Source organism: Pteropus vampyrus, unplaced genomic scaffold, assembly GCF_000151845.1.
Source record: "Pteropus vampyrus isolate Shadow unplaced genomic scaffold, Pvam_2.0 Scaffold31, whole genome shotgun sequence".
Lineage (NCBI taxonomy): Eukaryota > Metazoa > Chordata > Mammalia > Chiroptera > Pteropodidae > Pteropus > Pteropus vampyrus.
This window is the reverse complement of record NW_011888812.1, coordinates 7,084,261-7,096,570: the sequence shown is the minus strand read 5'-3', so window position 1 is coordinate 7,096,570 and position 12,310 is coordinate 7,084,261. Positions and strand designations below refer to the sequence as shown.

The 12,310-nt window shown below is 34.7% G+C and overlaps 1 pseudogene; it reads right to left on the bottom strand.

Annotated features, from left to right (window-relative positions):
* Window positions 1-9,606: 9,606 nt before the first annotated feature.
* LOC111737855 lies at window positions 9,607-9,725 on the bottom strand (annotated as a pseudogene).
* Window positions 9,726-12,310: the final 2,585 nt, after the last annotated feature.

Below are 12,310 nucleotides of genomic sequence, written 5' to 3'. Positions count from 1 at the left end.
GTCCCAGGTCCCTTTCTGGTTCACTGGGAAGAGTGGCTGGCATGGCAGCACACAGCACACTGCTTCTCACTGTGCCATATCCTTTCTTGCCTCGCCCCCCGTTTCCTGACCTGCACCACTCTGGTCTTAGACTTCTCTGGTCAAGTACTGGCTCTTTAGTCCATGTCTCATGTTCTGCTTTTGTAGATGACCTGGGCTGAGGCAGAAAGAAAGAAATCAGGAAGTTCATTTGTTCATTCACTCATTCATTCAAGGTTTATTGAGTGGATCCTGAGTGTTAGGCATTTCTAGTTTCTGAGGACATAATGATGGGTAAAACATGATTCCTGCCATTAAATAACTTACAGTCTAATTTAGAGAGACAGACATGAGATCAGATAAAGCTCTCCACAATTAGGAAAAAAGATCTTTATGGCATAATAGTTGAGATAAAATGTTCTTGTCTTGAAAATTTGGCTTCAAGAATGCTGTGTAGGACTTAGCGCTGAGGCCCCAAGCTAATGGGATCTTGAGTCAGTTTCTTGTTGTTGTACCAAAATTAAATAAAGGCCAAAGCTGAGAGCAAGAGTTCAAGTACCCCACCTTCTAAGGAGAGCCATAGAGAACTGTCTGTCACTGGGCCAGACATCACCCTGAATGTTTTTTGAGAATTGGAGGAAGTGTTTGTTTTGTTTTGTTTTGTTTTGTTTTTTATTCCACTGTCTCCCCACACCTCTACGTTAATCTGAATGAGAAAGGGACTGGAGTGAGGGCTAGAGCCACAGAGTGGTTGGCCTTGTGGAGAGACTTGTGTTCCTAGAAGCTTTTTTCCCTATTCTTTTGGAGTGCAAAGGAGCCAAATGAAGTAATTTCCATAAGAATCAGGAGTACTTAAAAAGAGAGCTATTGGATTTGAAAATTCAGCTGGCTCCTTCTGGTGTTGACTCAAAAACACACGGGTTGGGAGTGTGGGAGTGAGGGTATGGGTGTCCCTAAAGATAAGGACCGATATCTAATTTTGCTATGGAGGTCTGAAGGTGAGACCATTGGTGTAGCACAGATCCATGGGCTTAAATGGACTACAGTGAGATCTGTTGAGAAGAATATGGGGCAACCTCTACCACATTCCATTAATTTTTGCCATCAGAGCAGTCAGCCTAATAGTCCCTGGGACAACCCAGAAGGGAATTCAGATGCTTCAGAGGCTAGAAAAGAACCAGCAGCTGAGGACTGACTGCCCAGGTGGCCACTAGGCCAAGTCAGGAGACACCTCACCTAAAAAAGAGAAAGGGGGCTTGTCTAGCAGGCAGGATTTATGAGAGAAATAGTTGCTCCATCGAACAGGAGAGGAGAGCCAAAGAGAAGATAAGCACTATTGCCAAGAAAATCTTGTGCCGATGTGAAGACTGACACATCAAAGGAGTCTACGAACATCAGACAAAACAGAAATGAACCAGATTGAGGCCGAGGACTCATTGTCAGAAGTGACAGCTGGACAGTCATTGAAGAAGACCCCATATCCCTACCTTTCCTCCCTGACCCCAACATCAGGGTCTCTATGCAGAGGAGTGAGGAGGGGTTGGGGTTTGTGCAGGCCATTCCCACAATCTTTCTTCACTCCGAGAAGCCAGAGCCACTGTAGCTTGTGCTGGGGAGCGGGATGGGGAAAGTTTTGAATGCTGAAATTTTAAACATGATTAGACTATGTTTTAACAATTAAAAATAACCAGAAAATTGTAGAATATGAAAAAAAATATTAGTAAGGGATGGGAAAAGTATTTAACATTAGATGGAAAAATCATTGACTGAAAGATGTAAAACCATTTCCACAAGGAATTTTAAGAGCAGGCCTGGAAGTGGCAGATCCTTTGTGCCTGCGCCTAATTGGCCAGGATCCAGGCCCATGACCTCAATCTTGTTCCTGAGGCCTGGAAACCTCCACCTGTGTGTCCTGGAAGACTGATTTGAACACGTTAGCATCGTCGCTGTCACAGGCAGCCACTTTGAAATCCAGAACATTACACAACTTAGAAGACAGGAATCTAATGGTTTTGTAGTAACAATGTTAACTGAAAACTTGTGATGTGACAGACGCTATTCAGGGGTTCTCGCTGTGTTTTCTCAACCAACCAACAATGTTTTACAGCTTGGATCTCTGAGAAAGTGTGCTCTGCCTTGTCTAGGATTAGAAGCTAATATTTAATCCTGGCAACTCTATGATGTGGGTGCTATGACTCTCACATTCTAGAAGAAACGAAAGAGCTAACAATTTAATGCCACAACTGGATGGTAGATTTATTGTTAGTATCTGACTTTGTCCCACTTTAGTATCCCTGCTGTTTCTATTATACCCATATTGTCTGGTCATCTTGACTTCTTAAAAGCTAAGGCCTTTCTTCTTTTCTTTGTTCAGGATGAATTTCCTGAGCCTCATTTGGATGATTCTATGATGAACCCCTACTGACTTTCCAAATGACATATATTCACTGCTCCAAGGATCATGCTGCCTAGCATCCACATTTATATCGTTCCATCTGGTTATTATTATTATTATTCCATTTGCACAAGATCCTGATGCATATGGTTATTTTTTTGGTATAAGGTTGCTGTTTTAATGGTTTGATGATGTGCTGAGCTGCATTTGGTGTGTTGGTAATTTCCTTAATTTGACTCTAGTGTTTGTGAAGATTGAATATTCACCAGTTTATGCAATTTTGATTTTTGACATATAATATTGAAGCAGATGGTCCTGGAACTTAACAATTTAGTTAATTGCTGGTCAGTTCCGTATCTTTGTTCATTAGTAAGGGGACTTTCGCTAGTGAGTCTTTCTCTATAATATATTTTTAGTCACTTCAAACAGTTGTTTGGTATTAATATACTGTCATGTTAGTCTCAGATTATCCTTTTCAAGTTTCATGGAAGCTCAGTAAAAGCATTTAAAAATAATCTGTTTAGTTATGTTGAAAAAAAAACATTATAAAATGCAATAACATAATTAGATGTTGATGGCTTCGGACCTCAAAATATGATCTTTTCAGTAAGTTTAAACAACAACCCATTAAATATCTTCCAAGCATGTTCTGATCTGCCAGTTGGGTGGAGCCAATTGATATTTAACTTCTCAGAGAACTATTTATATAGCTATTCCTCTACTTGAATAATGCATTTGAATGATCAGTTGCTAGTTTTCTTTCTTTGACTCCTAAGTCTTTTTCTTAATGTTAGAAGGCTGTATCTTAGGACTTAGGTCTAGAGAGATCATCCATATTGGAGAAGCTGGACTTGGCTTTGCTTTCTCTATCATGCTTCTTAATTTTTTTCCTAATGGGCGCTAACCATATCTATCAAATAACTCTCTCCCATATAGAGAAGCATTCTCTTACTGAGTGTTTCTGCATGTAGATCTCTGAATGGGAGGGAAATGGGTTTCCTTCAGGGTAATTTGCCACTTCACAGGTTGTTTGTCAGAATGTGCAAGTAGATCGGTCCTTGCAAAAAGTGGAGTGTTTTTATTTTTAATAACTCTTTTTTTTTTTTGTAATTAGGGTACATTTTTCATTAAGAGCTGCTAGAAACCAACATTTTTCCACCATAAATTAGCATCTGGTGACATAGTGAGAATTACAATGGTAGGAAAAAAGGGGACTCTGCAAACAAAACAAAGACATAAAATGTAATGTGGGAAAGCAGCCAGCTTGCTGCAACTGTAAAGAAGAAAAAGACTTCAGGGAGGTCTGATTTATAGGGAATAATTATTATTGGCTGATTTAGAAAACTGGGGCAGCGATAGGAAGCCGCCGAAGTGGCTGTTTTTACAAACTGATTTGAAGCATCCTTCTCTTCTGTGCCATTATAAAATAATAATTCTTGGTGAATGTGTCCCCTCTCACTTAAGGATTTGCAAGGATTTGAAAAATACTGCTTGCATAGAATTATGATGCCTGAGAAGCACATCTGACCACTATTCTAAATGTAAAAGCAAAGATCAGGAGCAGGACAAGGGTTTGTGTAGAGTTGCCTAAGGAAGCAGACCAAGTGAATAGACTCAATTCTTAACTTCTGATTTCCTAAATTTAGAAACAGTTGGTTCCCACTGTAAACTTTAAATTCTAATTAGGGAAATTTAATCTTTACAATAGCTTTCAATCTAACAGAGATCACTTATTCATTATGTCATTATTCACTTATCAGAAATTTGTCGTGTACCTACTATGTGCCAGGTGCAGGTTTATGTGCTAAGAATACCAGGATGAGCAAATCACAGTCTCTTCTCTTAAAGAATTTATATATTTACATAGGCGAATTTAAATGAGCATGATGAACTCAGATATGCATTTCCTAGCTGTGAAACGCTGATTAATAAGATGCTTATTAATCAGGTGTTATCTTTTTGTTATTGATAATGCATTTGTTTTTCTACGATGAAGGATGATTTGCAAGGTTACTCATATTATTTTTTAAAGTTTCTACCTTAGTAAGGTATATTTCAACAGACCCTAAAATGATAATAATTGAAATCAAAACATCAGAAGTAGTCTGTTAGAGATGGAAAAAACATTGAATTTTGGAAGTCAGGAGACCTGGGTTACATTCCTTTTCTTTAATTAACCCATTATATTAATTAAAGCGAGAGATTGTACTCTTTAGGATTTATGTTCCTCATTTCCAAACACTGAATTGGGGACTAGCTGGAGGGCTTTCTAAGAGTCTCAATAAATTAAAACAAATCAAGGAAATATGTATTGAGCACCTCTTATAAGCGTAAATTGTTCAAGGAACGAGGGATACAGATGTGAACAAAATAGGTAGTAAGATAGGAAAACTGAAAGTGAAGAAAATGCTTCCAGGAACAGGAGGAATCAACTGCCAAATGCAGTTGATAGATTTAGGTGAAACGAGGGTGAGAACTGACCACTGCGTTTAATAAAATTAGTTATTGATAACCTTGACAGGAGCAGTTTCAGGAAATTGATGAGAATGAAGGTATGATTGGAGTAATTCTAGGTGAGAGACTAAATATATAAACAGACATTTGCCAGAAAATATATATAAATAGATTTCTGACCCACAATCTGCAGCAACCAGTTCGGGAAACCAAGCCATCATCTACACAAACCAGGCCAGGAAGTTAGCCTACTTTCTACACATCAGAGGTGTAGAAAGTCAGATCATACTATCTCTGGCAGACAATCCAGGAAACTAAACACCTGTGAACAGTTGGCCCCAACAGCTTGGACTTGATAGCTTCCCTAATTTTTGTCCCTGCTTCCAAGTTAGGACCAAACAGAAAGACAGTTATATACCCCTGACCGGTCACCCAGAATGCTCTGCTTCTAATAGTCCGCTTACAGCTTCCTCATGGAATCAGCCTCTAGTCGTGGCATACCTGAAGCCTTCCATTTTTTCTGTAAAACTTTTAGCTTCCTCTGCCTGCCTTTGAGTCTTTACTGAACATAAATGATAGTAGTCGACTCCTTTGTTATAACAGGTTATGAATAAATAGCCTTTGCTTGTTCTCACTTGGGTGGATTTTATTTATTTCCATGTAGAAAAAATATGAGAATACAGACAATTCTTTTAATGAGTTTTGCTATAAAGCTGAGCAGAAAAGTGAGTCAGTAACTGAAATGAGATACATTTCTTTTTATATTGTACTGGCGAGGACATTGAGTACAGTGAATAATAGAAGCAGCGACAGTAGGCATCCTTGTTGCTTCTTCATGTTAAAAAGAAATCTCCTAAAATTTTACCATTATGATATTTCCTGTGTGTTTTGGAAGGTGTCTTTTATTGGACAGGAGAAATTGCCTTCTATTCCAAATTTGAGAAGAGATTTTATTTATTTCATTTTTTGAGTAATCATGAGTGAGGGTTGATTTTTTTGGCAAAAGCCCTTGCTGCATCTATTAACATTATTATATGAATTTTCATCTTTAATATTTGTAATCTACAGAATTAAGTTAGTAGATTTTCTATTTCTTAGCATCCTGGTTTAAATTCAGCTTAGATATGAGTTTTAAGAACACAATGCTGATTTGGTTTGCTAATAATGTTTAAAATTACATCATAAGTAAAATTTTTTTCTCACTCACATTTTTCCTTTTTCATATTGACCTTATCAGACTTTGGTATCAATATTTTATATACCAAGCTCATAAAATAAGTTGAGGAATATTCCCCATTTTCCTCTGTTCTCTAGAAAAGTTCAAATAGATCAAACTTATCTGTTCCTTGAATTCTGATAGAATTTACCTCTAAATGCACATTGACCAAATGTGTGTGCGTGTGTGTGTGTGTTTGTGTGCAAGTACTACTTTCATATATTTAATACAATCATTAATACATGTTTTTAATTTCTTTCGAATCAGTTTTAGAACACTTCTCTACATTTTCAAATTTGCTGGCATAATATTTTCATAATAGTTTCTTTTAAATTTTTTTAGCCATATCATTATAATAATAATATCCCTTTTTTATTCACAATGTATCTCACTTATGCCTTTTTTCTTGATTTTTCTTTTATATATTTGTTTTTCATTTAATTAGTTTATACCCATTTTTATTGTTTCCTGTTTTCGATTTTCTTAGTGTATTGGTTCTGTTCCCTTTTTCTAATATTTTAAGTTCATTAACTTTAGTGGGTTTTTTTTTCTAATACAAGGATGAAAAGCTATAAATCTCTCTCTAAATGCCAGTGTAACAGTATTCTTCAGGTTCTGATAGAGGATATTTTCATTATCATTTCATTCTAAATATGTTCTAATTTTCATTGTTCATTAACTTTAGTGGGTTTTTTTTTCTAATACAAGGATGAAAAGCTATAAATCTCTCTCTAAATGCCAATGTAACAGTATTCTTCAGGTTCTGATAGAGGATATTTTCATTATCATTTCATTCTAAATATGTTCTAATTTTCATTTTTGACCCTGAGTTATTTCTAAAGTTGTATTATTTTATATTTAATAATTTTACTTTATTTTATAAATTTATCATTTTGACATAAACTTTTCACTTACTCAAAATGAATTTATAAAATTGAGTCTAGGTTCTGTCCATCTTTTGGTAATAGTTTGGCCTTGCTTTATGGCCTAATACATAGTGATCTAAAAAAGTCTTTAGGTGTTCTTTATAAAAATGTACATACATTTTATAACTGGATACATTATTCTCTCTCTCTCCATTGATCTATGTTTCCTTTATAAATTGAGAGAAGTAGTTTGAAGCTTTCTCATATTAATGGTAGATTTGTAAATTTCTTATAATTCATGTAAATTTTACTTTATGTATTTTGAAATTATACTATGAGGCTCACATACAATTCCTTAGGATGTTTTTGACTTAAGAGTATAGTTTGTATAATAATAAAACCATACCAGCTTAATTTTGGCTAATATTTGATTGGTATGTTTCTTTTTGGTCTTTCTTTGTTCTTTTATTTTTAGATAGGTCCTGGAAGTGGATAATGGGACATCTCAAATGAGGTTCAAAAAAGTAAATATTCACAACAGCTCAGCAAAGCAGTCTTATTGCAACATCTTAAACTGTCCATTCTAGTTCTGCCCCTTCCCATCACCATACAAACTCATATCTGATAATAGCAGTAGAATGAAGCCTGACCTGAAAAGGGAAAGACACTAATGATATACTTACCTTCCATTCTAGGATATATGCATATGTGTACACATTTTTATTGTTTCCTGTTTTCAATTTTCTTAGTGTATTGGTTCTGTTCCCTTTTTCTAATATTTTAAGTTCATTAACTTTAGTGGGTTTTTTTTTCTAATACAAGGATGAAAAGCTATAAATCTCTCTCTAAATGCCAATGTAACAGTATTCTTCAGGTTCTGATAGAGGATATTTTCATTATCATTTCATTCTAAATATGTTCTAATTTTCATTTTTGACCCTGAGTTATTTCTAAAGTTGTATTATTTTATATTTAATAATTTTACTTTATTTTATAAATTTATCATTTTGACATAAACTTTTCACTTACTCAAAATGAATTTATAAAATTGAGTCTAGGTTCTGTCCATCTTTTGGTAATAGTTTGGCCTTGCTTTATGGCCTAATACATAGTGATCTAAAAAAGTCTTTAGGTGTTCTTTATAAAAATGTACATACATTTTATAACTGGATACATTATTCTCTCTCTCTCCATTGATCTATGTTTCCTTTATAAATTGAGAGAAGTAGTTTGAAGCTTTCTCATATTAATGGTAGATTTGTAAATTTCTTATAATTCATGTAAATTTTACTTTATGTATTTTGAAATTATACTATGAGGCTCACATACAATTCCTTAGGATGTTTTTGACTTAAGAGTATAGTTTGTATAATAATAAAACCATACCAGCTTAATTTTGGCTAATATTTGATTGGTATGTTTCTTTTTGGTCTTTCTTTGTTCTTTTATTTTTAGATAGGTCCTGGAAGTGGATAATGGGACATCTCAAATGAGGTTCAAAAAAGTAAATATTCACAACAGCTCAGCAAAGCAGTCTTATTGCAACATCTTAAACTGTCCATTCTAGTTCTGCCCCTTCCCATCACCATACAAACTCATATCTGATAATAGCAGAAGAATGAAGCCTGACCTGAAAAGGGAAAGACATAATATTCAGTTTTGTCCTCTGGAGTCTCATCTTTGATCTCATGGGCTCCTAATGTATAGCATCTGCCAATCAACATTCGAGTAAGTGTTCTTGGACCCAGATGCTCCTGATATCGTGGTACTGAGGATACTGCTCAAAATCATGTGTGTATCCTCCCAACACTCAGTATCCATAAATAAAAGAGAAGCAGAAGAGCGTAGTGTTTAAGAGCTCAGGTCCTGGAGCCTGGTCCTGGGTGTGGAGGTAAGTTCTGTCATTTCAATGAGCTGTGTGCTTCTCTGTACCTTAGTGTTCCCATCTATCACATGTAAGAAAATAGGATGGTATCTACTTCCTAAAGTGTTTGCAGGATTAAATGAGTTAACATACACGAATAATTTAGAAAATTATTCAGTGCATTGTAAATGCTTTTAGAATATTGACTGTTTTACTCTCAAAGATTAGGCATTCACGAGGGTTATACAGATGTTATAGAAAAGTAAGGAGAGAATATAGAATAAACTAATCACAGATAAAATAAAATCACTAAAGATAAAATGGAGTACAAAATGTCATTGTATACATAGGAGAAGATTTTAAAAATGCAATTTGCCAAAGGATATCAACAAGAGCTGATTTGCCACATTCACTGCCCCCTGGCTAGGTCCTGGGAAGGTCATAGCAATTTTGCATTTGTAATTTTTCATTGTTCTTCTTAAAGAGTCTGTCTTAAATTATGTAAATTTTAGGATTTGTAATACCTGGATCTACTACATCAAAATGAAAAACACTGTTCGGGAAGATAAAACAGAAGGGGAATTCAGTCCAAATTGGTGAGATAGATATATAAAATTATCATTGATCACTGACTTTTGCTTTTTGAGCTGAGGTTCAGAGTAACTTAACAAAATTCCCATTTATTTTTTATTTTATTTTTATTTTTTAGGCAAGGCAACCCTTGGTTGACCTCACAGATTGCAAAGACCTTGTCAGCTTACAACCCTTTATTTTTTTATTTTTTATTTTTTTACACCTATAGTACCTGGTCTTCCTAGTTGGTCTCCCATCCAAATACTAACCAGGCCCGACCCTGCTTAGCTTCTGAGGTCAGATGAAATCAGGCTTGTTCAGGGTGGCATGGCTGTAGACAAAATTCCCATTTTTATATACCTTTTTTAAAGCTCCTCTAACAACTTTCTAAAGGAATCAGTTTGCCCCGTGTATGGACGTGTTAACTCTTATTTTCCCCCGCCCTTCCAGTTGTCTTAATCTTAAAATATGAAAAAGAATTAATTAACTATCCTGATGGAGGAAGAAAAGTTAATAGTGATTTTAATGAGTGTAACCTTAGCAGAATTTGTAATAACTCTGAAAACATAGTGAAGTCACTTCTTCTCCACTTGACATCCTTGCCTTCTGTGAATGGCTGTAAGTGCTGATTACAATGATTAATTATCTACTGGAAGGCTTGCCTCCAGCTCATCTTCTTATCCCCAAACCAACTGCAGTCTGAAGAATATAGTGAGAATTCTAAATGTTAGAAGATAAAATGGCTTTTTTTTTTTTATATATAATATAAAGTGCTTACAAGACAGAATTTGATTAAGAACATCTGTCCAGACCTTTTTCAACAGCACTCGGAAAGGCAAATGAGTTGTATTAGGCTGGTCTTGGGAATTTTATCTAAAATCACAGAGAATGTGGTAGACATGCCATTCAATAAGAACCTAAAAAGGTCATGCTCCAGAAGTAGGACTAATTTAGCCCTAGAGTGAATAATATTTTAGAACCATTCTAAATGCTGTAAATGGGGCATCTGTACTACTACAAGGCAGTAAGTTTTTGCCTGGAACCACTCTCTAGACTGCAGTGCAGAAGGAGCCCAAATAGGGCCTTAGTGGTATCACCAAGCTGAGTGTTTGGAGTTTGGATTTTGAGCCTCATGAGGAGATTGGAATTTGTGGGGTAGGAAGGGAACTGGGGATATGAGAGTTATATAGGGAAGGAAGATTCTATATGGCCCAGCAAAGAACAACTACTGGAGAAAGAATGACTGCTGGGGAGTTGTGAGCTTATACAGTGTGGGGAGACATTCACATTCTATCCAGAGAAGAAAGATCTTGCTTGACACTCAGTAGAGAACATGGAAAGGTCATGTTAAAGAAGCAGGACTAATGATATTCTAGATTCACTCTGTCATATCATAAAGGATCAAGCAGGCTACAAGTAAATATACCACCTTCTGAAACAAAACCCACTATTCTATTCAGGGAGACAACAAAATCCAGACATACAGCAATGTAGCATCTATTGTGTCCATAATACAACCAAAATATATGAGAGATATGAAGAAGCAGAAAAATCTCCCATAACCATAAGAATAATCATTTAATAGAAACCTTTCTCCAATTACATATATGTTAGAATTATCAGATAAGGACTTTTAAACAGTTATTATAAATATGTTTGATAAATAGGAAAATATATAACCGTAATTAGAAAAATAATTATAATAGAGAAATGGAAGATGTAAAAAATATTCTAATGTAAATAAAAAATACCGTAACAGCAGATTTTTCACAAACTATTAGTAAATTAGTAGAAGAGGGCCAAAGAAACTCTACAAACTGAAGCCAAAAGAAAAAAAGCTGAAAATAAATTAACAGGACTTCAGTATCTGACAATGTATAAGTGGTCTTATATCTCTGTAATTTGGAGTCACAATAGGAGTAGAGGGAGAGATTTGGGGGCAGAAAAAAAACTTTGAAGATATCAGGGTCGAAAAACTTCCAAATTTGAAACAAAATATAGACTATCAAAAAAAGCAAGAAAGATGAACTCAAAACCACATCCAAGTGTGTTATAATCAAACTCCTAAAAAACTGATGAAGAGAAAATATTAAAAGCAACCAGACAAAATAGCACATTGCATAAGAGAGATAGTAACAAGACTGATTCTATCTACTCATCAGAAAAAAATGCAAGCCAGAAGACAACCTCAAAGAGCTGAAATGACTTTAAAAGTACTGAAAGGACAATTTGTAACCTAGAATTTTACATAGAGTGAAAGTATTTTCAAATATGCAGGCTAAAGAAAGCTAATAAAAAACATTTTTAGAAAAATAAAAGTTAAAAGAATTTGCCAACAGCGGATTTGCACTACATGAAATGTTAAAGGACGTTCTTCAGGTTATAGGTAAATGATACCAGATGGAAATTGGGATCGACATAAAGGAAAAAGAGCAATGGAAATTTTCAGTAGGTAAATTAATTTTTACTTTTATTTAAAAATTTATCTAAATGGCATTTGAATATGAGAACATGATAAAAATGTACTTATACATGCTTATAATATGTGCAGATGTAAAATTTATAAGAATAATAGAAGAATGGGAGGGTTGAAAATAGAAGTGTACTTTGTAAACTTATAACTGAAGTGGTATAATATTATTTGAAGGTAGAATTGATACATTAAAGACATATTTTAAATTTTAGAGGAACTGCTAAACAAGTTATAGTTAATGAAACATTCCAAGACAAGGTAGATTGCTAAATATTGCTTAATTAAAAAGAAAAAAAAAACAGGAAAGGAGAGAAATAAGGAATAAGGAACAATTAAGACAAAAAATGTCTAGGCTGTTAGACTTAAAGTCAGTCATATAAATAAACATTTTTACTATCAATAAATCATTTCATCTAAAAAACAGACTGGATAAAAAAACAAAACCTAATTA